General features: G+C 33.8%; 1 protein-coding gene and 1 non-coding gene across 4 annotated transcripts in view; one reads left to right on the forward strand and one right to left on the reverse strand.

Moving 5' to 3' along the window:
- Positions 1-26,686, forward strand: part of FBXW7 (F-box and WD repeat domain containing 7) — a 226,786-nt gene that overhangs the window by 166,701 nt on the left and 33,399 nt on the right. The gene's annotated exons all lie outside the window — the stretch shown is intronic.
- On the reverse strand, positions 8,855-8,961 carry LOC122479203. Its single transcript, XR_006296270.1, has one exon. It is a non-coding gene; the product is annotated as a U6 spliceosomal RNA (small nuclear RNA).

Here is a 26,686-nt window from a genome sequence, read left to right on the forward strand (position 1 = left end):
CTTGGCAACTCATTCTGTAAGAAAAATTAATAGAGAACTTCAAGGCTTTCCCTGAGGTCTTCCTAGGGTCACTATGCAGCTTGACTTTTCTGGGTTACTATGTTATGTTAATTTATAGCCTTGCATTTGTAATAGCAGAAGAGAACTAAATTCGAAAAGTAAAATTCACACAAGAACATTTTTTGGAATAGTTAAAAAGCACATTCAGTTTTAGACAGCCTGCCTGCCAGTAACTTATAATTGCATAACTCATTGAATCTGACTACTAGAAATATTAGAGGGATAGCGTAATTATATCCCCCTCCCCTCCCCGGAATTCTGTGCCTGGTTAATTTAGATAGCTTTTAATTGATTTGAATGCTCTTTGCTATTTAATTTACTAATTTTCCCTTGGTAAATTGATGACAAACATTTACAAAATGTATTTTTCTTTATCAAAGATGTAAGGAAGACTTGGTATGATATGTAATTAATCGTATTTTGTGTGTAACATCTAGTATATCTCATATTGGGTAGATTTTATTTTCAAGCAGATTGTTCTCTACTGACAACAAAGTACACAAAGCAGATAGAGTTCTGTATTTTGTAGGCCATTTTTTTTTCTTCCGAGTAGTGAGCTAATGTGCACTACAGTGACCTCTTATAAGACTTTAGCAATCTTGACCTAGTAAAATTTGAAAAACATGGTATTGTCCTTCCATCCCTCATAGATGTGGATCCACTTAATGTTTGCACAATAAAATACTTCGAAAATTGTGAAAAATCCTTTAAAATAGTAGATGTAACTTAAACTTCAATTTGTATCTCTTGAAAGGTTTTCAGAAAATTTATTTACCTCATATTAAGTGTAAAATTGGTATTGGTAGTCTAACTTATATAAATTATTCTAGTCTCTCATTAGAGGCAGTTTGGACTTAATAGAACAATAAAGAAATAACAGTCAAGTTATTAACCAGTTACTGTAAATAAAAATATTTTTAGTATTAAGGTCCTCATACTTATTATGAGGAATACTTGTTAAAATTCTTGTTAAAAATGTAGATTCCTGGGTTCCCCTCTTTTGGATAGTCTTATGTAAGAGATCTGGATTAAAGCTCAGGAATCTATCTGTATTTTTAAAAGTCTTATAGGTAATCCAGACATGAAAATTTGAGAGGACTAGTTAGTATATAACTTTATTCTAAAAGAACTGATTGTCCTTTAGAGGAAATTTTACAGGAAAAGCTTACTTAATCTATAAAATAACTGAAAATTTTGAATTTCCTTTGAAATTGGAATGCCTAATTATGATACTACTGCATTTCTTTTTTTTAAAAATTTTTTTTCAACGTTTATTTATTTTTGGGACAGAGAGAGACAGAGCATGAACGGGGGAGGGGCAGAGAGAGAGGGAGACACAGAATCGGAAACAGGCTCCAGGCTCTGAGCCATCAGCCCAGAGCCTGACGCGGGGCTCGAACTCCCGGACCGCGAGATCGTGACCTGGCTGAAGTCGGACGCTTAACCGACTGCGCCACCCAGGCGCCCCACTACTGCATTTCTTAAATCCTGAGGTACATTATTTTTTTTTGCATTTTAAACATATATAAGAAATATTTAAAATGCAAAAAAAATGTACCTCAAGATACATCTTGATGGAATTTTATAGCTTATTTGGCAGCATTTTTTTTTCCTTTTTAGTGATTAGAGAAATAATATCTTTACAACTAAAAGAGGAGGAAAATGTACTTCAGTGCTTAAATCTCATTTCTTAACTCATTTTGTTTGGAGACTTTTAAGCATTTAGAATATTCTTGTAAAGTTACTCTTCATTGTTATGTTTTGGTAGAAATTTCCAAATGACATGCCGTTGTTGGTTTATACAGGGCTTTTAAAGATACCTGACTATGCTGGTTTATAGACAAAATACTGTGTTTAGAATGCCTGTATTTTCCTGGGTTTGAACTGTGTACTGATTGTGTAGCATAAGTATTGGCAACACCGCTAGGAGAGTGGTATAGGACTGCTGGTGGGAGTGGTGGGAGGGGAGGTAGGGTTGATATGGGACAAGGACTCGTTGTCCCAAAACCCAAGAGCTCAAGCAATAATGAAATGTATGGGAATAATGAAATGTAATGGGATTTCTGATAATTGAAAACAATTTTGTGGGAAGTATATTCCATATCAAGTTTTGTTCAAAATACCACATTTAAAACAATTTTTCTTTAAAATGCAAATAGAAATAAAATTAGAATATTTGTGTCATTTGAGAAAACGTTAATATCACTCCTGCATGTTGTTATCATTGTGGGTTAGTTTAAATCAGGGGTCCACAAGCTCTTTCTGCAAAGGACCAATAAATATTTTGGGCTTTGTGGACCTTATGGTCACTGTTAGAACTATTCATCTCTGCCATTGTAGCATGAAAGCAGCTTTAGGCAATACTTAAATGAGTGGGTAAATGGACAGGACTGTGTTTCAATGAAACTTTGCTTATAAAACAGTGAAGATAGATTTTTATGATTATGATAATACTGCAATAAATTCTTGTGCATACATTTTTTTGCTTGTTTATGAGTTTCAGCTCATGGTAAATTTTTAGAATGACATTGTTCAAGCCATAAATCTTACATTTCCTTTAAAACCATCATCTTTTTTTTCTAATTCTTTTGTAGTTATGTAGAAAAAAATATTTGTGTGGCTAATTGCTACAATTTTAGCATACTGCTTATTATTTCTCTTCTTAATATATAGCGTTAAGTATAATAAAGCTATTAATTAATATATAACCTACTAAATGCATCCATAATTTTTTCTACTGTTGTTGATTTAGACAGTGACCTGCTTTGAACTTTTTTGTACATAAATCTTTAACATCTCTATACACAGATTTCTAGAAGTAGGGTTATTGATTGGGTCAAGGAGTATGAACCTTTTTAGATTCTTAAAAAATACTGTTAAATTGCTCTCCAGAAAGTTGTACCAATTAAAAACCAGCACGAGGGATTTCTAATGTTGCTTAAGAGAAAGAAATCATATTCTTTCTTTTTTAAAATTTATTTTGAGAGAGAGAGAGAGAGGAGTGGGGGAGGGCGAGAGAGAGAGAGAAGGAGAGAGAAGGAGAAAGAGAGAGAGATTCCCAAGCAAGTTCCTCAGCATGGAGCCCGATGTAGGGCTCAGTCTCAAGAACTGTGAGATCATAAGCTGAAATCAAGAGTCAGAAGCTTAATGGACTGAGCCACCCAGGTGCTCCTTAAGAAATCATATTCTAAGTAGATTTATTCCTACATGGCAAAGTTTTGTGGATTTTACTTAGCTAATACTAGATTATTTTATTTCCAGTTTTAGTATTCTAGGTTTTTTATCAAAGGAATCTTTTTCATTTTGAGAAAATAATGAGATATGTTTATATATAATAGCTTCAGGAGGAAAATATGTAAATAGACCAAGAAATCATTTGTTGCTCATGTAATTTTATTTTTTATTCTTTTTGGAAAATATTTGCCATAGACCTGTCACCTATTATTTTCAACTATAATTTTCTTCTTCTCCTCCCATTGTTTTAAAACTATAATCTGTGTTTTTATCTAAATGGATGATCTACATATGTAGTTTTATGATTTATCACTGATTTAACACATTATCTTTACCACAAGCCTTGTGGTTATCTCAGTTTTTGCACCACCTTAATTTATCATTTTATATTTCTGAATTATAGTGTGATATTTGCACAGTATAAGTGACAGCCTCTCTCAAAGTGTACTGCTATTAATAATATGTATGACGAGTACTTCTCATACTAACAAGAGCAGCTGCCAGAAATAGTTGCCTATTTCTTATAGCACTACTACTTACTTTTACATTTCTGACATAGCTTTGCCTTTAGCCCCAATCCAGGTTTACATTTTTTTTTTTTTTTTTAAATCTAGTCTAGCCATGATTAATTCTCATTGAAAGTAGCTGTAGCAAGTCTGGTCTTTTAAAATGCCTTGATGCCTGAAAGACATCTCATGAAACTCAATATCTGTTTCATGGAACTCTTAGGCAATTAGAAATAGATGGATGTTTACCTAACATACAGAAATATGAAACCTTTAAAAAGCCAGCATCCTCCACTTCTCTCCCAGATTGGTCTATTCAGGTGTCCACCAATTATATTTGTGCCTCTGTCTTTCCAGATCCTTTATATGACTTCACAGTCTAGCTTCCCTGTCTGGTTGGAACCTTTCTCCTGGCATTGATTGCATCTACCTTTGTCCTCATACACCAGTGGAACATATTGTAATTGTTGCCATTACCTTTGGCCCTTAGGCATATATGTACTGCCCAGTGATGTTATTTGATACCTTCATATAGTTATCTTGTCTCCTCAATTAGGTTATAAACTCTTAGAGTTCAGAAATTATCTTTAATGTCTGTCTTTTTATATGCTCCTAGTGATACGCAGAAGAAAGTTAGTATAAATATTCCTATGACTAATTCGTTGAAGTGTGTGTTAAACTTGGAAGATTCTTTCTGAAGGAGTTTTTGTACTGTTATGAATATGACATGTTTTTGTTTACTAAATGTTTTTCAATGACTTTGCAGCTGTGATTTTGAATATTTCATTTTCTAAATTTAAATAAACTCTGATACAGTTTGACACTTAATTTTAAAAGTAATTACTACTTACCAGTTTTGAAAACAAAGGAGAAACAAACATAGGGTAAAGTCATTTAAATGGCTACTTTCAAGAGTCTACAGTAGCCCAAAAATGTCAGAAAATGCTGAAATAAAGAAAAAATATTAAAGTACTTTGGACAGGAGGAAGAACAGGGTGGTGATATGAGCAAGTCTGGAGAGATATTTTAATAGGGTACCTTATTATTATTATTTTTTGAGTAAACTAGTAAAATGTTACTTCCTAGGGTTATTTTCCTTACACATATATTCCATTGGAAGTGGGGAAGAGTTGACATTTTCAAATGATCTGGTAGTTTTTATTATCACTATTTTATCAATAAAGGAATTAGTTACCACATATCAGACCATTCTATTTTAGATCATGTCAGACTTTTTCTTCTTAGGAATGTTTCATGGGTCATGCATAAACATAAATAAACAGAATATATATAAATTATAAATTTTCTTGTGGTCTTATTCTATGTACTGTGCAAGGTACTAGCTATAAATAAAAAGGTGATGATTCTTCATCCCCGGTACCTGTGGATGGATATACAAAGGTGAAAAATCACAATCCTTTAAGCATCTTAGATAGTCAAGTGGTAAAAACCATAAACAAATCTTTATTGTATAAAAAGATAATTGCTTAAATGGACCCATGTACAAAATACTGTGGGAGCACGAGAGGGTCACCGAAGTCTCAAAGCACATGGCTCAAGAAAGGCTTCACAGTAACTTTGAATCAAAACATGAAGTATGTTTGCTAAGCAGATGATCAGAGAAGTGATGGACAGAAGGAACCTATATTATTGCTTGGGCTCACATCTTGGTGTTTCACATTATTTATACTTCTGCAAATTCACTTCCCCCTTGACATGACATTTATTAGTATTAATATCAGCCAAAAATATGTATGAAATACTTAGAACAGGGTTGGAAATTTTTCTAGAACCCGTGGATATAGCAGTGAACTAGATGGACAGGGACCATGCCCTCATGGTGCTTAGAGTCTACTTTAGGGAAACAGAAAAGTAGTTGTTAATGCCAGTGTTTCGATGACAGTAAAATCAGGTAATAGTATATAGTCTGACTTGGGATGCAGAGGAGGCACTATACTTTCCATATAGGAACTCATATAATCCTTAAAATAACCTTGTGAAAGAGGTGGTGTATTATAGGATCCCTGTTTTACAGCTGAGGAATCTGAGGAGGCACAGGAAAGTTAAATAACTTGCCCTTGAGGTGATAAGCGACGGATGGAGCGGAGATCCTAACTCAGGCATCTGGCTGTCATATCACAAACACTGTGGTATACTGACTGTTGTAGGGTTTGTTGAGTGAACAGATCCATCCTTAGTTGCCAAATGTTTTAAGGGTTAACTTTTGCTATGTAATGCTGGGTTTTTAAATATGTAATTCTTAGCTTTGTTCCCACAATTTATGATGGCTTCAATATCTAACTCTGGTAACATTGCTTTCTAGATGGTTTTTGTCATCAAGTGATGTCTTGGTATTAGGCTGTGTCTCAGTTGTCAAATATGAATGTAAAACAAATTATAATGTGTTTTAGAGGTCTACAACTACATTGTAGAAGTAACTGCCATGAATTTTTCTCCCTTTTGTTGATAGATAACAATCTGTTTAAGTAGTTCAGTAATTTTAACAGCACAGGGCAAGGCTATTAAGTTTAGTATGGGAGACAGATGAAAAATATGCTAAAAAATAAACTTGGTACTAAGTTCTGGTAATGTAAACACATAGGAAATAAACCTACTGTCCCTTGTCTGCAGACCAGAAATCCAGCAAGTCCTGAGAACTAACTTTTTTAAAGTTAGCCAACCCTAACTGTAACTGACATAAGACCGTTTTATTATTTATCTGAATGGTCCTATACTTTGTTGCAAAAATATTAATGTATAAAGTACTGGAAGTGTTCAGTAATACATATGCACGGTATTACTTTTCTAAACTCCAAAAAGTTCTGAAGTCAGCAATAGAGCTTTCTGCAAAATTGTGGGACTCCACAGACCTTTGAGTTTTACAGCTGTCACCCACTTACAAAAAATGGAATACACTTTGAAATGTCAAAGTAGTCAAAGCCTTGTCTTAAGTCTCTGGGCACATGCATATTTAAGTACTGTAAAACATACCTTATATAAATGGATACCTAATTTTACTAACCTAGTTATAGGCAGCTCCATATAATATATAATGATAATTCAGAGCTTATATATTATTTTTCTTTAGGGATTAAATGCGACTCCTGTTAGCCGACTTATACATTAAATGAGGAATGAGAACCTCTACCACTGTGTTACTTCTTCTAGTATTTCTACATAAAATTAATAGCACTAAATTAATTTTTATTCTGCTAATACATATTAGGCATACTTTCTGTGTGTGTTGCTAGTGTAACAAAGATGAGTAAGGCAGAGGCCTTCCTTTAAGGAGGCTACAGATGCTGTTCTGTCTCAGAGACTTATCTCATTGTCCCCACTTTATGGTCACATATCAAAATCAGAGGTTAATTAGCTTATACAACAAATAAACATCTATTAATTGCGAGGCACAATTCTAGGCACTTTAGATACATTAGCGAACAAAGCAGAAAAAGTCCTACCTTTTATAGAATTTAACGTTTTGGTGACCCTGAGAATTCTGCCTGGGTGGGGACAGCGTGTTTGGTGTGCTCCAGTATATAGTGTGTCACCAGACTCCTTTATTCAATTGTACGCTTTTCTTTTCTAAATGAACGGAGGGTAATTTGTCTTATAGTTTCTCCATTTGTTTGTATAAATACTACATACATGTGCATTCATATACAGACACAGTCTTTCTCTGACTTGATAGGATTATGTTGGTAATTTTATTGAAATGTATAATCTACTGGTTTTCAAATACTGTTAGATAGTATCTAGCACAGAATAGTATTTTGAGGTCCTGAAAGATTAAATGCGATTCCATTTTCTTCCATTTTTTCATATTCTTGGAAGGAAATTTTAATATCCTATCAAGCTCACCTAGTGATTTCTTTCTGGATTGTTCCTGCGTCAGAATTAGAGTTCTTGGCCCTATCTGACTTGTGGAAAGTTGCATAAATTAATGTGTGTCTCACATATAAACCAATTATATAATGATAGATATAATTTATAGGAGATGTATTTATGGTAGATATAAATGATAGATATAAGATTTTTTTTTAATATTATAGAAACTTCACCATAGAAAGTAAGAGCGGAAAGGACTACCATTTATGGTGAAGCCAATGACATTCTAAATGTTAGAAGTTACAGTTCAGTTATTTCCATGATGCCGCACATATCTTTATTTGCATATATAGTGTTTTATCCCTAAATTGTGAAAAGTAAGATAGGTTTTTTTTTTTTTTAAAAGTGAATCTGATACTAGGTTTCTCTTGTGACTTTGGTAGTATCTCTATATATAAATGTTTATATATTTATAAACTTTATTGACATTTAGTTAGGGCTAGAGGAAGAACAATTAAGAATAAGTATTTCTCAAACATTAATACATTAATACTGACTCCAAAAACACAGAGCTAGTTATTTGTTTCTGATTATTTTATATTTTCATGTATCTTATATTTGAGAGAAAAAATACAATTTTGGGTGAAATTCTCTTAATTTTTTTCTCCTTGCTAGTATTGAAAATGTAAATCAAAACTTGTAGGTTATTCCTATATTTAATTACATTTTTATGTGTGGGTGATTACGTATAGTTCACTTGGGCACAATTTAAGCTTAAACAGCTTTTCAGTATTCCACAAAAATCTCTGCATTACCACTTTGGATTTTAAAATGTCCTTGTTACTACTAGTTTGAACATGTAGGGGCAGTATAGTACTGTTTTTGTAAATCTTGTGTGAATTTGTGGGATTTTTGAATTGGTTAAGTGGTGTTAAAAGTTCGTTCTTCTTTGAGAAAATGCAGTTGTATGTCTTATTTTTTAAGGGATGATTGGGAGTATTTTATTAAGTTGGAACTATTCTTTCAATTCAGGTTCTGATGCATAGTATACAAATCTTTTATGTTAGGGAAGCTTATGGCCTTGTTATATTTGAAGTCAAGGAATATGTTAAGCTAACAGGAAAAGTACATTTTTATAGTTATACAGTAAAATGAAGACAGGTAAAGTGGATTTACAAAAATATGCAAAAATAGTAAAATCAGTGCAATTTTGCTCTTTTTGTTTTTTTAAATATGGAAGCTTCAGGAATTTGTGTGTCATCCTTGTGCAGGGGCCGTGCTAATCTTCTCTGTGTCGTCCCAATTTTAGTGTGTGTGCTGCTGAAGTGAGCACCGAAATCAGTGCGATTTTGCTCTTATTCATCCTGTACCAGCCTTTTCAGACATGAGTGTTTAACTATGAGAATCTTTTAAATAAAGTCTTAATTTTTGAATCTAACAAGTGAACACAATTTAGGTTACTAAACAGTCTTAAGTTTCTTTAAGAAGTATTTTTTTTCCAGTATCAAAACGATTAGGGTTATTACAAAATTGATAGTTTTTTTTTCCCACTTAAATTGATTTACACTTAAAAACAACTGACCACTTTTCTCTTCCATTTATTCATTCAATAATTGCCATGAGTCAAGGACTGCTTTAGGCGTTTGGAGTACAACAGTGAATGAAACAGACTCAAATCCTCATCCTTATGGAGTTTATATCAGAATAGCCGAGTGCTTAACAGCATAGATGATGGAGTCAGTTAGACTTGGGATTGCATTCTTAGCTTCACCACTTACTAAGCCTCATCTGTAAAATGGAGACAGTAGAAGTACTTACTTTCATAGGGTTGTTGTAAGAATAAAATGAAATAACCTATAGAAAGTATGGTTATGTAATAAGAACTTGATAACTATTACGAAGTCCGCATAAGGCTTTTTCAGTGTATTGGTAAAAGTTATAATTAAATCTCCTTATATGATAGTACTTATTTCTTTTACTTACAGTTAGTGTTTTGAATATTTTTTCATTTTTAGTTTGTTCAAATTGTGAAAGAAAATGCTTAGCACCAATTTTAAATGGTCATTTTCTTAAATAATTTCCTGAATGACTGTTAATCTCTAAATGGAAAGCTACTGCATGTGAAAAATTAATGTGATTTGTTCTACTTACATTATGTAGATTCATTCACTGTGACTATCATCTATGTAAAAATTAACCCCATTATGTCTTCCTAAATTAAGGTAACCTGTGCTATCTTAGTATTTTGTTTGGAGTTTCTCAGATGTTTAGAATAAATGTGTTGGCTTCAATACCATTAAATTAAAACAATTTAAATCGCTGTATAAGAATTAAAAAGAGTGTGTTGATTCACATATTATGTTAGCTGCTAAAATGTCTAGTAAATAGTTCCCATTATGATTTTAAGCTCTGACTCCATTTCTTTCCCTAGAGGCCTCAAAATAAGTTAATTAAGAAATGAAACATACTTGCTAACATATTTGAAAACGAGCTTATCAAAATGGCCCCTGGTATATCGTTACTGTATAAGAATTGAGACTGAAAATATTTAAGGACTTGATTCGCAGGTCTTAACAAAAGTGCTTAGAGATTTAGATCTGTCTTTGGTACCCTGTGCTGCTCTTGGTTCTCTTTATTTTTTAATTACGTGGAAACCCCATATTTAACACATATACATACATGCGGATGTGGCACACGCACACACACCTACGAGCACTCCCGGGCCCCCCATACACGCAAATGAAATTCTCACGCACCCCACCTCTGTTGAGTAGCTTATCTGCTGTGTTCATGCTGCAACTGCTTCATTGAGGGGAAGTGTTGTTCTGCTGTTTTCATATTAGCTTTGTTATCATGCGGTATTTTCAGCTGCTCATACTCATTACCATACAGCTGGTATGTAGTGAAGACAAGGAAGCAAGCAGAAGTTGTACTGTCTACAAGAATAAGAAGCTCTCTTGCAGATGGGGTGCTGGCAGATGGGGCATGTGTTTGAACAGGTTTTACTAATAACAGAGTGCATTAAAAATCATTCTGAGAAAGTCCTAAGGTCAGTGCCATGAATTCAGAGCTTGAGAGGTTGTTCAGCTTTTTGTAGACCTTTTTAGAATATTAATTAACTCTCATACAAAAAAATAATAAATGGCTAACCACAACCTCACCCAAAATATTTTTTATCAGTTTTTCCTTTTTCATTTTAGTATATTTTCTCTTTAATGTAATTTACAAAGCATTGATACTCTTCGCTAGTGTTTCTCATTATCTTGCACTGTATTTTGTAGTCTTCAATATATTTACTTAAAATTCCCAGACCATGGTTATATACAAAAGTATATATACTTTGAGCAATGTAATAACATTCTTCAGTTTTAATATATAAATGTTAAAATATTTCTTAGAAGATGAAAACCAAAGAGGATTTAGAAATGCATATATATAGTGTTGACTACAGTGAGGTTTAAGATGAATTATGTTCTATCTCCAAAGTTAGAAGTGAATGGTATGCCCCAAAATGTATCTTTTGTTAAAATTATCATGAAATTATTATGAAAATGCTTTTCATATTCACAAAACCAAATGAAGTAGCAGTGAAATAACTATCAGGAACTTTTTTTTTTTTTTTTTTTTTTTTTTAAGTATTTCAGTGGGATCTTAGTCCTTTTGGCCCTTTTCATTAAGTGTAGTGTTTCTTGCTAGATCCTTTCTCAATGGGAGGTCATGATAAAAAGCAACTAAAGCAAAATAAAGATAGGCAGTTATGTGTAAAATGCATAATATTCAATTTAATTTTAATGGAAATGTCACTTAGCTTGCTATTTTGTTCATAGAGATTAAAATATATATTGCCAAAGGTTGTTTTGTCTTTTTTTTAAAGCAAATATTACTTAAAATGGTTTTGGTAACTCTCAGAAACTTTCAATGCTTCAGATTTCTTGTCAGTAAAATGGAGATTCAGAAATGATATCTCTTGGGTTAATACCAATGAATAAATAAAATACTGAGATCTGTGGGATATGGTGTACATTAAGTGTTGTTAAAACTGTGTATATTCCTTTTAATAGTAAAAGTTTATGTTCTGTTGGGCATTTTTAAAGGTACAGGAAGTTCTAAACCAGGTTGGTTTTTCTAACAAAGATAATTGCATTTTTGTTGTATATCAAACTGTATATTTTCTTTCACTTTAGTTTATGCTTGAGTTGTGTAACTGATAAATATCTAGAAAATTGTATTACTTTTCCCTGAGGGGGGAATATACATATATAAATATATAAGATGATATAAATAAAACTATATATAACACATACTAAATAAATAATATATAAAATATGTTACTCACCTACATCACCTTCCCTTATATTTAAAATTATATGAGCTTTTCAAATTATGCTGAAAATTAACTTTTACGGTTATTTTTTCTGTAGTTTTGTGTCATTATTGACTAAAGTATGTGTTACATTGCTCATTATCTCATTCAAATATTGTTTTTTTGATACCCTGTTAAGTGCAGGATACCCTCACCCTATGTGAGGAGTTGATGTAAAAGAGTCAAAATAGAAGTGGTCACTGCTTTCGTGGAACTTACAGTTTAATAAGGGACATGACATGATTAATGTGCCTACAGTGTGACAAGGTGTTGGGTCAAGCACTGTGGTTAACAGCTTTAGAATGGGGAGGAGGTGGCTCAGAGAAGGACTATACACAGATGATTCCCATGTTTTCATCTCCAATCTAGACCTTTGTTCTGAGCTCCAGAGCTAGTTGGAGCATGATAGCCTCACCTGGATGTCTCAAAGACACCTCAAATCAAATATGACCAACTATGGAATTCGTGATCCTCCCTACCCCAGGAAAAGCAAACAAACACTCTTGTCTAGTATCCTCTCTCATGTCCCATCCAGTGGGAAACCTAAGAACCTAAGAACCATAAGAAACCTAAATGTCATCTTTAATAATTCCTCCTTTACTTTTCATGACTAGTCAGTCTGTCATCAAATCCTATTAGTTTTATGTCCTAAATGTCTTGTAACTGTTCACTTCTACCCGTCTCTTGTTGCACCTAGGTAGTCTAACCCACTGTTATCTCTTGCCTGGCCTGGTGGAATAAATTCCTCACATAGTCTCTCCACATCCACTCTCACTTCCGTTCTGTTTTTAATACTACATTTAGAATGATTTTTCAAGAGGCGTATCTGATTATTTCTTTCCCTTCACTAACATGCAGCATTAGCTTTTCACTACTCTTATGGTAAAGACCAAAATCCTTTATGAGGTCTTGCATAATCTAGCCCTTATCTACTTCTCTTAACCTCATTTTGCACTTGCCATAGAGCCTTTATTTGTGCCTTGCAGCCATTAGGGGTGCCCTTCCCCCACCACAACACACTTTAGTCATTGCTTCTCTTCTCTGAAGAGACTGCTTCTTCTTATCTGAAGAAGACTTCTCTTCTCTGAACCTCTAGAATAGGTCAAAACCTTAACACTACACATTTTTCTAAAACTCTATAGCATTTACCACAATTTTACTTTGGCTTTGTTTTGTTTGTCTTCCTCTCTTACTACACTGTAAACTGTAGCCATGAAGCTGAGACCATACTTAATTTAACTTATGTGTAATAGACACCCAAATAAATACTGTTGAATGAATGAGTGTGGGAAATCAAAATAACCATATAAATCTATATTTGTTTTAATTATGTATCCCAGGTAGAATAACAATTGGAGATAGTTGAAACAGTGTAGGATAGAATCACAGAGATAGGCGTGTGTTATCAACACTGATGTTTGCTCCTAGGAAGTGATAACTACACATGGATCAAACTGATACTAAAGATGGATTGTTCCTTAAAAAAAGATCTGAGTGATGAAATTAAGAAACAGGGCCAAAGTGATAAAGTGATAACTGCATTTTGAAGCATATTTGATACATACTCCAAAAAGCGCCCCCTCAACACTACTACGTATTAATAAGTTAGGTATTTTTAGTCTATTAAACTAAAAGATTCAAAATCAAGTAAAAGTCTTAATACCCTTTTAAGGGAACTTAAGGGAATTAAGTGTTGTGGGGTTGTGATAAGCATTTAAAACAATTTCTTTAGTGTTATGATACATAACTTTCATCAGTTTTCTATCATGTTCAGATCATTTGGGTAAGGGTGAAAGACTATTAGCCCTTTCAAAAGGACTTTCCAATGAGATACTTTGGTGTATTCTGTTCTCAGCTTTTTTTCATTATTTCATGTTTTAGAGATACAAAGTATAGGACATGAGGGAGTGAGGAGGGTAGGCTATGGTTCTTGGCGGGGGAGGGGGTTAGGAAAGGAAGCAAACCCATGTATTATCGTAAACACTGTTCATCAGATAGATTTTCTTTCACTGTGCCTACTGATGGCTGCCTACCTTCAATATAATGTCAAAGATAATGGGAGCAGTTCTTCACCAAGGGGGCATTGGCAGTGGTGTATTAATTCTTTGTCAGGCTGCTCTTGGTGAATTCCCGGAAGTAAAGTGTATCAGAGTACACAATTAGCTACCTAGTTTGTCTCTTCTTTCTCAATGTCTGCTGTGATTCTAACATAGATCTCATCTATAATCACATATTTGGGTACTGAAACAGCTCGGGAAACATCCTAGAGATTTCTTAACTACCAGTACTTCTTGCTATGTATGTAGAAAACACTATTTCATTTTCTGTAAACTGGAGACCAAGATTTGCCTGTGTTCAAATCCTAGCCACCCTACTTAGTTGTCTAACCTTGGGGAGAAGTTACTTAAGCTCTCTGTGTCTGTTTCCTCATCTGTAAAATGGGATAATAATAGTACCTATTTCACAGGGTTGTTAGACAGTTTCAATGAGTTTATGTAAGTACCTAGAAGAGTGCCTGAAGTTCTCTTCTGTGTATACTTCATTTTCTTAAGAGAAATTTTTTTTTTTAAAGAGTTGCTTATTCAAGTTTGACTAGTTTACAGTATTTTTTGATGGTGGGCAGTTAAGGAGTATTCAAATCAGATTAAATGTAGTGTTTGTTTTTCCTTTTTTCTTAGGTTTAAAATATTGCCATCTGTGTTTCTTGAAAATATCTCTTCCTCTTTCTAGCTCTATGCATTGTCATATAAATTGAGCAATTTCATCCATCAATTATATTGATTCGTCATTTTTTTTTTTTTTTTATTGACTTGTCTCTTCTTCCTCCTGAATTGGGAGTTCTTCCAGGGTAGAGGTTACATCTTGCTCAGTTTTTCATTCTTTTTGCTTAGTGTCTGGCTTTTAGTAACCCTGGCTAAATATTTCTTGAATGCAGCAGATCTAGAACTACCAAAATAAAATGTTTGAATCACTGTTTGGTTTTCTTCTCCCATCTTGTTTCATTGTTTAGAAAATAGAGAACCATTATATGACTCAGGATTCATTTGGATGAGACTCATAATATTACAGTGGAATTTGAGGTTAGAGGCTCCCCATAAATTTTTCTCACATAATTTCCTTTTTCTGTGTTCCCTATATAGAAAAACAAGTACAGTACATTTCACAAAGTTAAAGTCTTTGAAATAAATGAATTGGTGGAGTATAAATGACATCTTGGTCTAACAAAATCTTTTTTTTAATGTTTATTTATTTTGAGAGAGAGAGAGAGAGAGAGAGAGAGAGAGAGAGAGAGAGCAAGCAGGGGAGGGGTGGAGAGAGAGGGAGACAGAATCCCAAGCAGGCCAAAACCCATGAACCATGAGATCATGACCAGAGCCTAAATCAAGAGTTGGATGCTTAACTGACTGAGCCACCCAGGCTCCCAGTAACAAAATCTGCTTATTGCAATTGCTTAATAAAAGCTAGTTAAATAAAAATATCTGAAAAATACCATTTAATTTTAATCTGCCCTTTACATTGTGATCATGATGATTAACCTGTCTTTATTTAACATCTCTTGAAAGTTATTCTAAGTTCTTAGTATGTTGTTTTGTCTCTTGATAGAATAACTTTTAAGGAATGTCTGAAAATGAAGACAGGGGTGTGTGTGTGTGTGTGTGTGTGTGTGTGTGTGCGCATGTCTTTATCACAAAGGCTAACAAAATATTACAACTTAAAGAATTTTCTGTAGTTCAACATCTTTTTGCTAGCTTTGACTTCATGTAATTTGGTAGATTTAAGCTATTCCTCATAGGATTTTTTTTTTCATATTGTAAAAGTTTGAACATGTATTGACTCAGTTAAAAAGAATTTAAGATTCAATTTCTTAAAGTGTTCTCAAATCACCATGTAGCAGTTCTCAACACACCAGCTGTATGCACAGAGCAGATCTTAAATTGTAATGCACATTTGTTTAGTAGTCATTGTGCCATGATTACATACCATGAGTTCACACAACTGGAAGGAAACTCATGATACCCATCCTGCAGAAAGAACATTTTAGAATCCTGTATCAAGTGCGGCAAACTTTCAAAGTTAGTTTTTAAACATTTGGAGGCCTTGAGTATTTATAGATAAATATGTTCTTAAATATTAAAGAAATTTAATAAAGAAAGTGAACTTAAAATATATCTTTTTAATTTTTTTTTAACGTTTATTTTTGAGACAGAGAGACAGAGCATGAACGGGGAGGGTCAGAGAGAGAGGGAGACACAGAATCCAAAACAGGCTCCAGGCTCTGAGGTGTCAGCACAGAGCCTGAAGCGGGGCTTGAACTCACGAATCTCAAGATCATGACCTGAGCCGAAGTTGGAAGCTTAACCAACTGAGCCACCCAGGCACCCCTAAAATATATCTTTTTAAAACAATGTTTAATGTTTATTCTAGGGAGAGAGAGAGAGTCAGAGAGACACAGATGGAGAGACAGAGACAGAGACAGGGTGCAAGCAGGGGAGGGGCAGAGAGAGAGGGAGACACAGAATTCGAAGCAGGCTCTAGGCTCTGAACTGTCAGCACAGAGCCCGACGACGTGGGGCTCGAACCCACCAACCGTGAGGTCATGACCTAAGCCGAAGTTGTATGCTTAAATGACTGAGCCACACAGGTGCCCTATAAATAAAATATTTCTATTCTAATAGTTTTGCCAAGATGTTAAAGTGCTCCTGACTGTTGACCTTAAACTCACTGCAAATAAAAAAAACTACCATAAATCATATACCTTTTCACATTAACAGTTATTTTGAAAATATTTCCATGACAGGCAAAAATTATGTCAAACCTTACTCATGACCCATCTATTTCTAGTAATCTTTCTTTGTACTCTGCTTTTATTTACTGAAACTTTATAGTCTGTTGAAATCTCCTAAAAAGTTAGGGGATCATGTAGATGTTATGCTAGTCAGATAATTCTAGATTCTTTCAAAGCAAAGAATGCAGTTTCTTAAAGTATTGCTTTAAAATATAATTTGATGTTTCTGAAATGACTCTTTAGAATTCTCCTTTTTAAGTGTAGTGGGGGCATGATTACTGGGTTCTTCTCTCCTTACTTGACAGCTGCATCAAACAAATACTTAAAGAGCAGGCAAGGTACTCGAAAATAAGTAAAGAATTGATTAAAGATCACCATGATGCTAGAGCAAGAACCTGGTGTGATTTATGTTTCATATTGGCCTCGCACCAATATGGAATTAATAAGTGTTTTTGAAGAAGTGAAGTAAGTTTAAGTCCACAGACTTTGATTCATAACTAGAGTTTTAAAAGATTAAAGTTATCCCTTCTCAGTTTAAATTCTTGTGGAAAATACGTAAGATGATTGAGATGAGAAGAGATGCTATATTTTAAAAAATACAATAAGTTTGAATCTGGACTTTATGTATCTGCTAGCCAAATTTTATAATGGGACATAATTATCAAAATTGGGAAGCCAACCAATAAAAGATTACTGAGTTGAGAATAATGTGTATTTTAGATTAAGCAGATCTTGTGTGACAACATGCTAATGAGAGTGTACCTAATAAGTAGGGTTGCACCTGAGGCTGTACTTAGCTTTAGCTGAAGGCTTTTTCCAACTTTGAGATTCTGTGGTTATGTTCTGGAATTTTTTTTTATGATCACAGATAAGCAGTCTTAAAAAGTGTACCATGGGTAAAATCCTTTTGTCTCTAATAACTAAAGGTAACCATATCATTTACCATTATAGACATTTGTTATAATAAGGCTGGATGCATTGTCCATCTATAGAGATCTGAGCCCAACATCAGTGTCTTTCTCAAAAAAAGTAAATTATTAAATGTAAGGATAAAATCAGAACATAGAGAATAGAAGAACAAGGTAATAGAGATATGATGCAGTAGATACTCCTTCATTCTTATAGAATTGAGTTATGACATATAAAGACTTACAATAGTGCTTGGCACATGGTGTAGCCTAATAAAGTAGTATAATTCTCTTTTCCAAGTTTAGGAATCTTTTGGGATAGCTGCTGAGTTTGAGAGTAAGTGTGAGGGAAATGAAAGTAATTGCTGCACGAAAGAGTTGAAGAGTTATATCTTCTTTAATCAGTAACTGAGAATTACTTTGTAAGCAATATTTAATTTTATATATATTTTTGAAAATATAAAAAATTATATAGGCAAAAATATATACAGAAGTTCTGTTGTATTTACTCTTATCCTGAAAATCCTGTAATGACTTCACAATTAAATCTGAACTCTTGACCATGACCTACAGGATCCTACATGATCTGGTCCTTGGTTACCTGTCTGACTTCATCGTGTACCAGTCACTTCATCTTAGCTAGACTGGCCTTATTCTTGCGGATCCCAGGCTCTACTCTATCATTTTGACTTAAAAGTTGTTTCCCGGGTGATGCCATTCAAAATTAGCCACACTTCTTTACTACCCTAGCTACCTACTTCTTTCATAGCACCCTGTTTGATTTCTCTCTTAGAACTAAGCATTATATGAAATTATCTTAGTCATGTATTAGTTTGCCTATTAGATGACTTCTCCCCCACCCCGCCCTGGAATGTTACACTATAGGGGAGTAGAGAGCTCACCTGCATTGTTTGCCACCTTATACCTAGAGCCTAAAACAGTTGTTGGCGCATACTGGGTTCAAAAGGTTATGCAAGTGAACTTGTTTGTTGACAGGTAAGAAAAAAGAGGGAAAATCTCTTATTAAGCCTCTTAGATGACCATTGTGAATATTTTAATATATTTACATAGGCTTTTCTTTGTGTGTGTGTGTGTGTGTGTGTGCGCGCGCACACACACACACACACACACACACACACACTTAAATATTTGCATATATATTTTACATTGGACCATACTTTATATCATGTGTTTGAATCTCACATACCTTCTACTTTACAGTAGCCCTTCCCCTAGTTCTTTACATGATGAACAGTTACACGGTGAGCTAGAATGCTCTACAATGAAGTGTTTTCCTTAAGACTTCCTTAAAAGGAGGCTTTGAGTCTGGGGGCTGGAGAGGCAGGACATGGGGAGAAAGGGTTCGGAGGAGAGCAAGACAAACTGTTTAATTTTCCAAGTATGTCATGCACTTTTGAATACCAGAGGTCCTTTCCCCACATATTGGTGAAAATCAATGAATCATGTACCCTACTGCCCTGAATTACATTTTTTATTGTCTTTTCATCAAGTTTTTGGGAGATTATCATGTTTAAATGAATGTTTATTTCTGAAGTCTCTTCATTCCCCCCTATATTCAAAAGTACAAGCTGTTTGTGTATATGATGTGGTAGGAGTGCCTATTGAAACAGAAGGACCCCTTATTAGTCAGTGTTTATAACTAAATAAAAAGTCAACAGTCTTTACGCCCACACAGTAAAGTTCTCCTTGTACAGAAGGACACATATTATCCCTAAAATGGGAGAATGAGTCATGGCAGAAAGTACTTTTGAAGAAACCGTTACTGGTAAATTAAAGAATATTTTAACTGTAATATTAAATGTTTGGATTAGTAGGTGTGTTGGTAAATAGTTTACTCCTTAATGCACCTTATAAGACCAGTGAGTGAGTACTACAAGTCTTACATATGTTAATTCTTCAAGGTAGTGATAGTGTTATTTCCACATGTCTTTAGTCCACAGATGATAATTTCCTTTTTCTTCCTTAACATCTAAAAAAACTTCTGTTTGCTACCAAACTCAGAAGCAAGACTATTTTATATGAGATTTTCTATTTGAATGATTTCTTCATTTTCTGACCTCCTACACTACCCAATTTGGCACTTGATAGATACTGTTCTCTATTTGTTTCTTGTCTTGCCAGCTGGATTTTAAGTATCTTGGCGGGGGAGAAAGGTTACTGTAATGTTTTATTTGTCCTCAGCATTTTGTAGATATTGGGATATAAGTGATTATTTTTTAATTGATTTCTTTTAACCTAAATCTTTCAGTTTCTGTCACCTTTTCCCTGTCACCATGTCTTTGCCTCAGATTTCCCACATGTAGCAGAAGCACAGTCAGATGGATCTAGATAATCATTCCATGAACTGAATAATCAAGATTTAATCATAGTTTGCATATGCAATTGCTGTTTGCAAAATATAACTTTTTGCTTCCTTCTTTAGCAATGTCTGATTTTTTGAGCCTAACTTGCTTGAGCCATCACGTATCTAATGGAAATCAATTAGTAAGTAGTGAACTTGGGACCTGAGTCTAAGGTTCTAATACAGCTGTATAACCCTGAGCAAGACACTTAATTCTCTACCCTCACCTAATAACTGTTAATAGCAGTTATTATTTTATAGGATATCTGTTATATGCTGAGCATCTACTAGGTCCTCACAATGACTCTGTGGGCTAGGTTAGTAAAGTTGATAGGCGGTAATTACCATTACAAAAACTAGAACTCCTAAAAGGTCAACCCCTACGGAGGTTCCACTCTAATAACAGCAAAGCTGGTGTTTAAACTCAGGTTTCTCCAATTCCAAACCCCATGTTCATTTCATAAATGAAGGAGAACTAGATTAGATGACTTCCAAGTTCTCTTCTAGTTCTAAACGTTATGGCTTCCTGCTATTAATGTTGTTGTTGTTGTTGTTGACTCAGTATGTACAACTTTTTTTACTTCTTAGCTTTTAGCCCCTTTCTCAAAACTTTTTGGTCATAACTAAATTTAAGTCATGACTAATCTGTGACTTATTTAAGACATTAATTCCAGAATTTTAAACAAACCTTGAAACAAAAGGCTATTTTAATACTAAAATATAAGATTGATATAGCACACCTGCAGAAATTTTTTTTTTCCGAGTAGGTAAATGTATTTGAACATCACAACCAGCAGCAGTAAATATGGAACTGGATAAAGAAAGTAGAAGAGTGAATAGAGTTCTAGGTCTTCTATTGAGAGAATATTGATTTCATCCCTTCTCTATATTTGCTGTTTTATTTTTCTTGAAATCAACCTTATTTTTATAGTTTCTCATGATATTTTCCTTACTTTGCTGAAGGGTTACTATAAAGCAATTACAACAAAATTTTGAGAAGGAACTTTTGGATATGAATTCAACATACTGATGGTTGATTTTGAATTTGAAGCATGAGATGTAAAGATGAATTGATTTCTAAAGAAGTCAGGATACATTCCAGAGTGACTTACTTTGTCAATTATTGCAGGTATTGCCCATCTGTATAGAGATATTATAAGGAACGTTTTGGTGCATGGATTAAATCTGATAGCTCTACCACAATATGAATTTTAGCAGAGCAAACAAGCAAAATTCCCATCTTTATTGTTTTCTTCTGTAGCTCTGATAAATGAAACTCTTAACTTGCATCTCATATGTATATATGTGTGTATATATATGTACTTGCACATATGTTTATCAGATAACTAATTTGGCCCAATTAGAAGGGATGAAAAAAGCTTTTACTGCTTGAATTAATGTTGCAGTTTATTTGTGTCAAATCCTCAAGGACTGTATTTTTGTAAAGAGAGCTATAAATACCAGAAACTTCAAGAAAAAGAAAAATTTATAAAAGTACCACTCCTAAAATTATAGTTATCTTAAAAATTATTTAAAGCAGTCTTAGCTATATTTTGATTTGCATTTTGATTTACAGTAATATTTCACTATTTGTTTACTTGGATGATAGTTTCAAACTAAATCTGGCTTACCTTGTTTTATTTTACATGTTCTCAAATAACTGGTTTTGAACTAATATCAACGTGAATTCTAAGAGTCAGAAGTGTGTATATTACCCTATTCTGTGTCTTAAATTCAGTGGAGGAAGAAAAACATTTGCTTAATTGCATACTCTCCTGTGCCTGACAAATTCTAGGTTGCTAAATAAATGCTTAATTAATGAATAAGACTGGAAAATAGCTTATTGATCAGTACTGCCACCTACTTGCATTAGGGAAAATGTAGATGCTGGGCGTACATATTATTTTAATCGACAATACCGTGATATGACAAACTATTAACTTGCCAGTTTCAGTTGTGAACCTTTTAGTAAGAACTCACATCCCAGAAAGTTAATGACAGTGGGTTAGTGTGATTTCAAAAAGTTTGTTTTAGCTTCAGTATGCTTGGCATTCCTTTGATGTTGAAAGTTTGAGCTGTCTCTAATTTAAATTCTATGCTTGGGCAAGACAGCCAATTGTTGTGGTAGGTAGTTTTTCTAGTGTAATATCAGAGTGAAAAATGTTGTCTTGATAATAAAGAAAATCACTGACATATAAACACATTCTGTTATTATAAAATGGAAGTAAATTTTTAAATGTTAGCAAGATAATGAAAAGAACCAATAATAGTATAATATCATCAATTCTAGTACAATGGATAAGACTTTTTAGTACTGAGTATAACATATTTATGCTTTAGAAAAATGATGTCCTGGTTGCTACTATTTATTCGTATGGCCAGTTATTCAAAAACATTAATTTTTGTTATGTATCATTTTTCTATTGTGTCCTAGAATAAGATGGGAGCCTTCAAGGAGTAGATAGTAGTGGAGAAAGATATATAAAAATAATGACAATAATTTTTAGGTATGATGAGTGCAATAGAAGAATTTATTTAAAATGGAAATAACTCTGAGACCCAAGGTGAGGAAAAGTACTCTATTACTCCTTCCGTTGTTGACACTGTATAAAGGTACATACTTCTCTGAAGATACATAATTCAGTGAAGACTGCTTGACTGTTTATATTTTTCTCACTATTTATAGGTAGAATAATTTGGTTTCTGTCAGTGACTACAACTTGCCCTTCTAAAAACTTAGTCATCCCAACTAATTGCTCAGAAAGAACCATTTCTCTTATGCTAGCTCACAAGTTAATCATTCTACTACCTTATTTCCCAGACGCTTTGCCTCTGAGGCGGTACATCTTCATATGTTTGTACTGTTTTTTAATTTATTTATTTTCTTTCTTAAGTTGCTGCTCTCATCCATTCTCCTACACGTAGCTCAATGGAGTTGTGATAAGATGAGCATTGAATCTGAGTTAGCAGTCACTCCCCTTGCTGATAGATTTCCAGTAAGTCTTACAGGTTGTCAATCAGCACAAGAGATATTTTTTTTACACAACGGGAAATTTATTGCTTAGCTGGAATTACATGAAGGTGTATTGTAGTGGAAATATGTTTAATACATTGAGTATTGATTCTAAAAATTTGGATGACAAACACAAGTATTGTCTCAGCAGTAATGGTTGACTAGTCTTTTTTTCAGTGAACTTACTAGTTAACATTCTAGCATAAAGCGTAAAATACATTTTTTCCTAAACTTATTTAACATAGATTGTGGACTGATCTCAGTTTGAAATGTTTCTGTCTACCTCAAGGGTCAGAAAAGATAGATAGATATACACATAAAGGCTTTTTCATTCATACTACTGAAAAACTGAAGTCTCTGAATAAAGTTTTAAATATCTGTATTTTAGGGGCACCTGGATGGTTTAGTTGGTTGAGTATCCAACTCTTGATTTCAGCTCAGGTCATGATCCCAGGGTTGTGGGATTGACCCCTTCAGCAGGCTCTGCACTGAGCATAAAGCCTGCTTGGGATTCTCTCCATCTCTTTCTCTCTGCCCTTCTCCCCTGCCCACATGCATGCTCGCTCTCTCTCTCTCTCTCTCTCTCTCTCTCTCAAAACAAAAATTAAAAGTAAACAAATAAACAAATAATAAAAATATCTGTATTTTAGTAAATACTCTCAGAAATAGGAATGGAGAATGTTTGGGGTTTTTTTTTTTTTTTTTTTGCTTTTTAAAAAAATTTTATTTTTTATTTTTTTTAAATTTACATCCAAATTAGTTAGCATATAGTGCAACAATGATTTCAGGAGTGGATTCCTTAGTGCCCCTTACCCATTTAGTCCATCCCCCCCTCCCACAACCCCTCCAGTAACCCTCAGTTTGTTCTCCATATTTATGAGTCTCTTCTGTTTTGTCCCCCTCCCTGTTTTTATATTATTTTTGTTTTTCTTCCCTTATGTTCATCTGTTTTGTCTCTTAAAGTCCTCATATGAGTGAAGTCGTATGATATTTGTCTTTCTCTAATTTCACTTAGCATAATACCCTCCAGTTCCATCCACACAGTTGCAAATGGCAAGATTTCATTCTTTTGGATTGCTGAGTAATACTCCATTGTATATATATACCACATCTTCTTTATCCATTCATCCGTCAATGGACATTTGGGCTCTTTCCGTACTTTGGCTATTGTTGATAGTGCTGCTATAAACATGGGGGTGCATATGTCCCTTCAAAACAGCACACCTGTATCCCTTGGATAAATGCCTAGTAGTACAATTGCTGGGTGAATGGAGAATGGTTTTATTTTCTTTTGTTCATATATATATCATGATGAAATTAATAGATCACAACATTCATTAATAGAACTTTAGAGAATATTGAAAATTATTTTTATTTTATTTGAAATCTGGTAAGAGATTTAGTTGGCTAGTTTTGCTTGCCAAATTCTTTCTTCACGGTTCAAATTAACATTGTAACAAGATAGTAGGGAGAATTGTTGAAATAATTAGGAAAATAAAATCTTCATGAGTACTTATGTAATGTTTATTACATTCTCACTTAAAGGATAAATTAATAAAAATAATTATCAAATGGGACCCATGGAATGTGGGGAGTGTGGGGTGGTAGAAAGTCTTTTCAGTGTATACTTTTGATTATCATTTTGATTTTTGAATCGTGTAAATATTTTACCTATTCAAAAATAAAACATGAATATACATACCTACATGTAAATATATGTTTGCGAAGGTCAGGTGTCCCTTTAACTTCATACCATACAAAGGAGCCATCCCTTTGAATATAGAAAATTACGTTATTTTCTTCTTTAAATATCCTAGGTTTTGAGGCAGTATCCCTGCTTTATTAAAGTTGATCTATGTCCTCAACTGAGTAGACTTAATTTGAAAAAGTTACTTCATCTAAAGACAGGACATGATTTCAATTGTAATCAAGGTATATACTGTTACATGATTGGTGGGAAGTTCATTTGTCCTCTAATAAGCTGGTTACCACTGACAAATTTTAGAGAAAATGTCAGGTGTTCATTTTATAATTAGCTAGTTTCTTCAGATAGCCCAGAGGGGAGGCTGATGGTGGAGGGGAAATCACTTTTTTTGGCTTTGTATTTTTTAAAATCTTGAGTGCTCTGAATCTTCTAACAAAAGGGTTTTATGGGTCTCTTCCTAACCGTTGGATTTCCCCCCCCACCCCCCAAGAGACACTTCTTTTCAGAAAGAACTTTCCTTTGAAGTAAGCTGATTGTTTATTTAGAAAATTAACTTTTTGCTGGGTACTTGTACATATTGTATCTGAGGGCAAGAATTTAAGAGTCAAATTTTTTTTAAAAGATAATATAATATATAGAATATACTTTCCAGAAGAATCCAAGATGTACATCTTCATAAAATTTTGGATTCTCTTATTTCATTTATTTTTTTTAAGTAAAAGATACTACACTAACTTAATGTCTGTTATAAAGGTAAACATTTATTTTTTAAATTATGAGATTACTTTATGCAGCATTTAGAATCATTTTCCTAATGAAAGTCATTTGTTAACTATAGCAGAGAGTATTAAAATGTACTAAGTCCAAATACTATTTCTTTTTTTCTGAAGAAACATTTTAGGTACTTAAATAACTATAGGCACGCAGTTTACTTGTAATAAAGAATGTTAATGGGGAGGGTAGGAGTTAATTAACTAGACCCTTAATAATGGGCCAAGGAATCTTACAATTGCCTCCCTCCCGAAGCTAGTTGTGTAGCAAGTTGCAAGATAAAATATCTAGATTTGTGAAGTAGTCATTCTGAGAAAAAGGTTGCCTTCAGGCAAACTTTGGTATTTATTATTATGTAAAATGCCTTTTTAATGGTAAGCAATGCACGTTGTCAAAGTAATTCTGGAGGTAGAAGTGCAGTACATCCTGTTTACTCAAGATTAAATGAACAAATAAGGGTAGGACTCCCAATAAGCCCAGTTTTTGCTTTCTTTGAAGAAATAAAACATTTTGGCCAAACTTTACACACTTAATACTAGTCTGATAGTCTTAAGATATTGTCATGATTACCAAGAACTGATGAAGTGTGGCAATTTTCTTGAAAACTATATTTGAAATGAAGGGAATGGAAAAACATAGGGAACATTTTCATTAAATGCCAATATAAGAAGTATGCAGGTTAAGATAGAACTTATTATATAATTTCTGCAAATGCTCCAAGCTCCAAACTGGCTTACTTTATTGTAAATCCTCCCCACCCCCCAACAAAGAATATTTAATTTCTCCCTTTGGGATTGCTCATTTTGTATCTTCTAAGCTACTTGAAAAATGTGATCAGTCTGTGCCAGGACTGCAATAGGATAACAGTTAGTGGAAATAGCCTGCCCTGCCTCTGTTGGGAGGACTGTATGGAAAATATATTCCATTTTCAAAATGTTTCTGAAAGCACTTATTTGTGGAAAGGATGCTTGCCATTTAAAACTCTTCAGAAATGCAGGTTTTACAAAATACAAAATAATCTCCTGAAAGTTTGAAAGGGGAAGGGGGCTGTCGTGTGGGGGCGGGCTCATTTGCTGCCCACATCCTCCCTCTGTTCAGTGCGTTGTGTGCTTACGGGTTCCCTGGAGCGGATCACCATATAATTGATGTG

The sequence above is a fragment of the Prionailurus bengalensis genome, chromosome B1 (genome assembly GCF_016509475.1).
Source record: "Prionailurus bengalensis isolate Pbe53 chromosome B1, Fcat_Pben_1.1_paternal_pri, whole genome shotgun sequence".
NCBI lineage: Eukaryota > Metazoa > Chordata > Mammalia > Carnivora > Felidae > Prionailurus > Prionailurus bengalensis.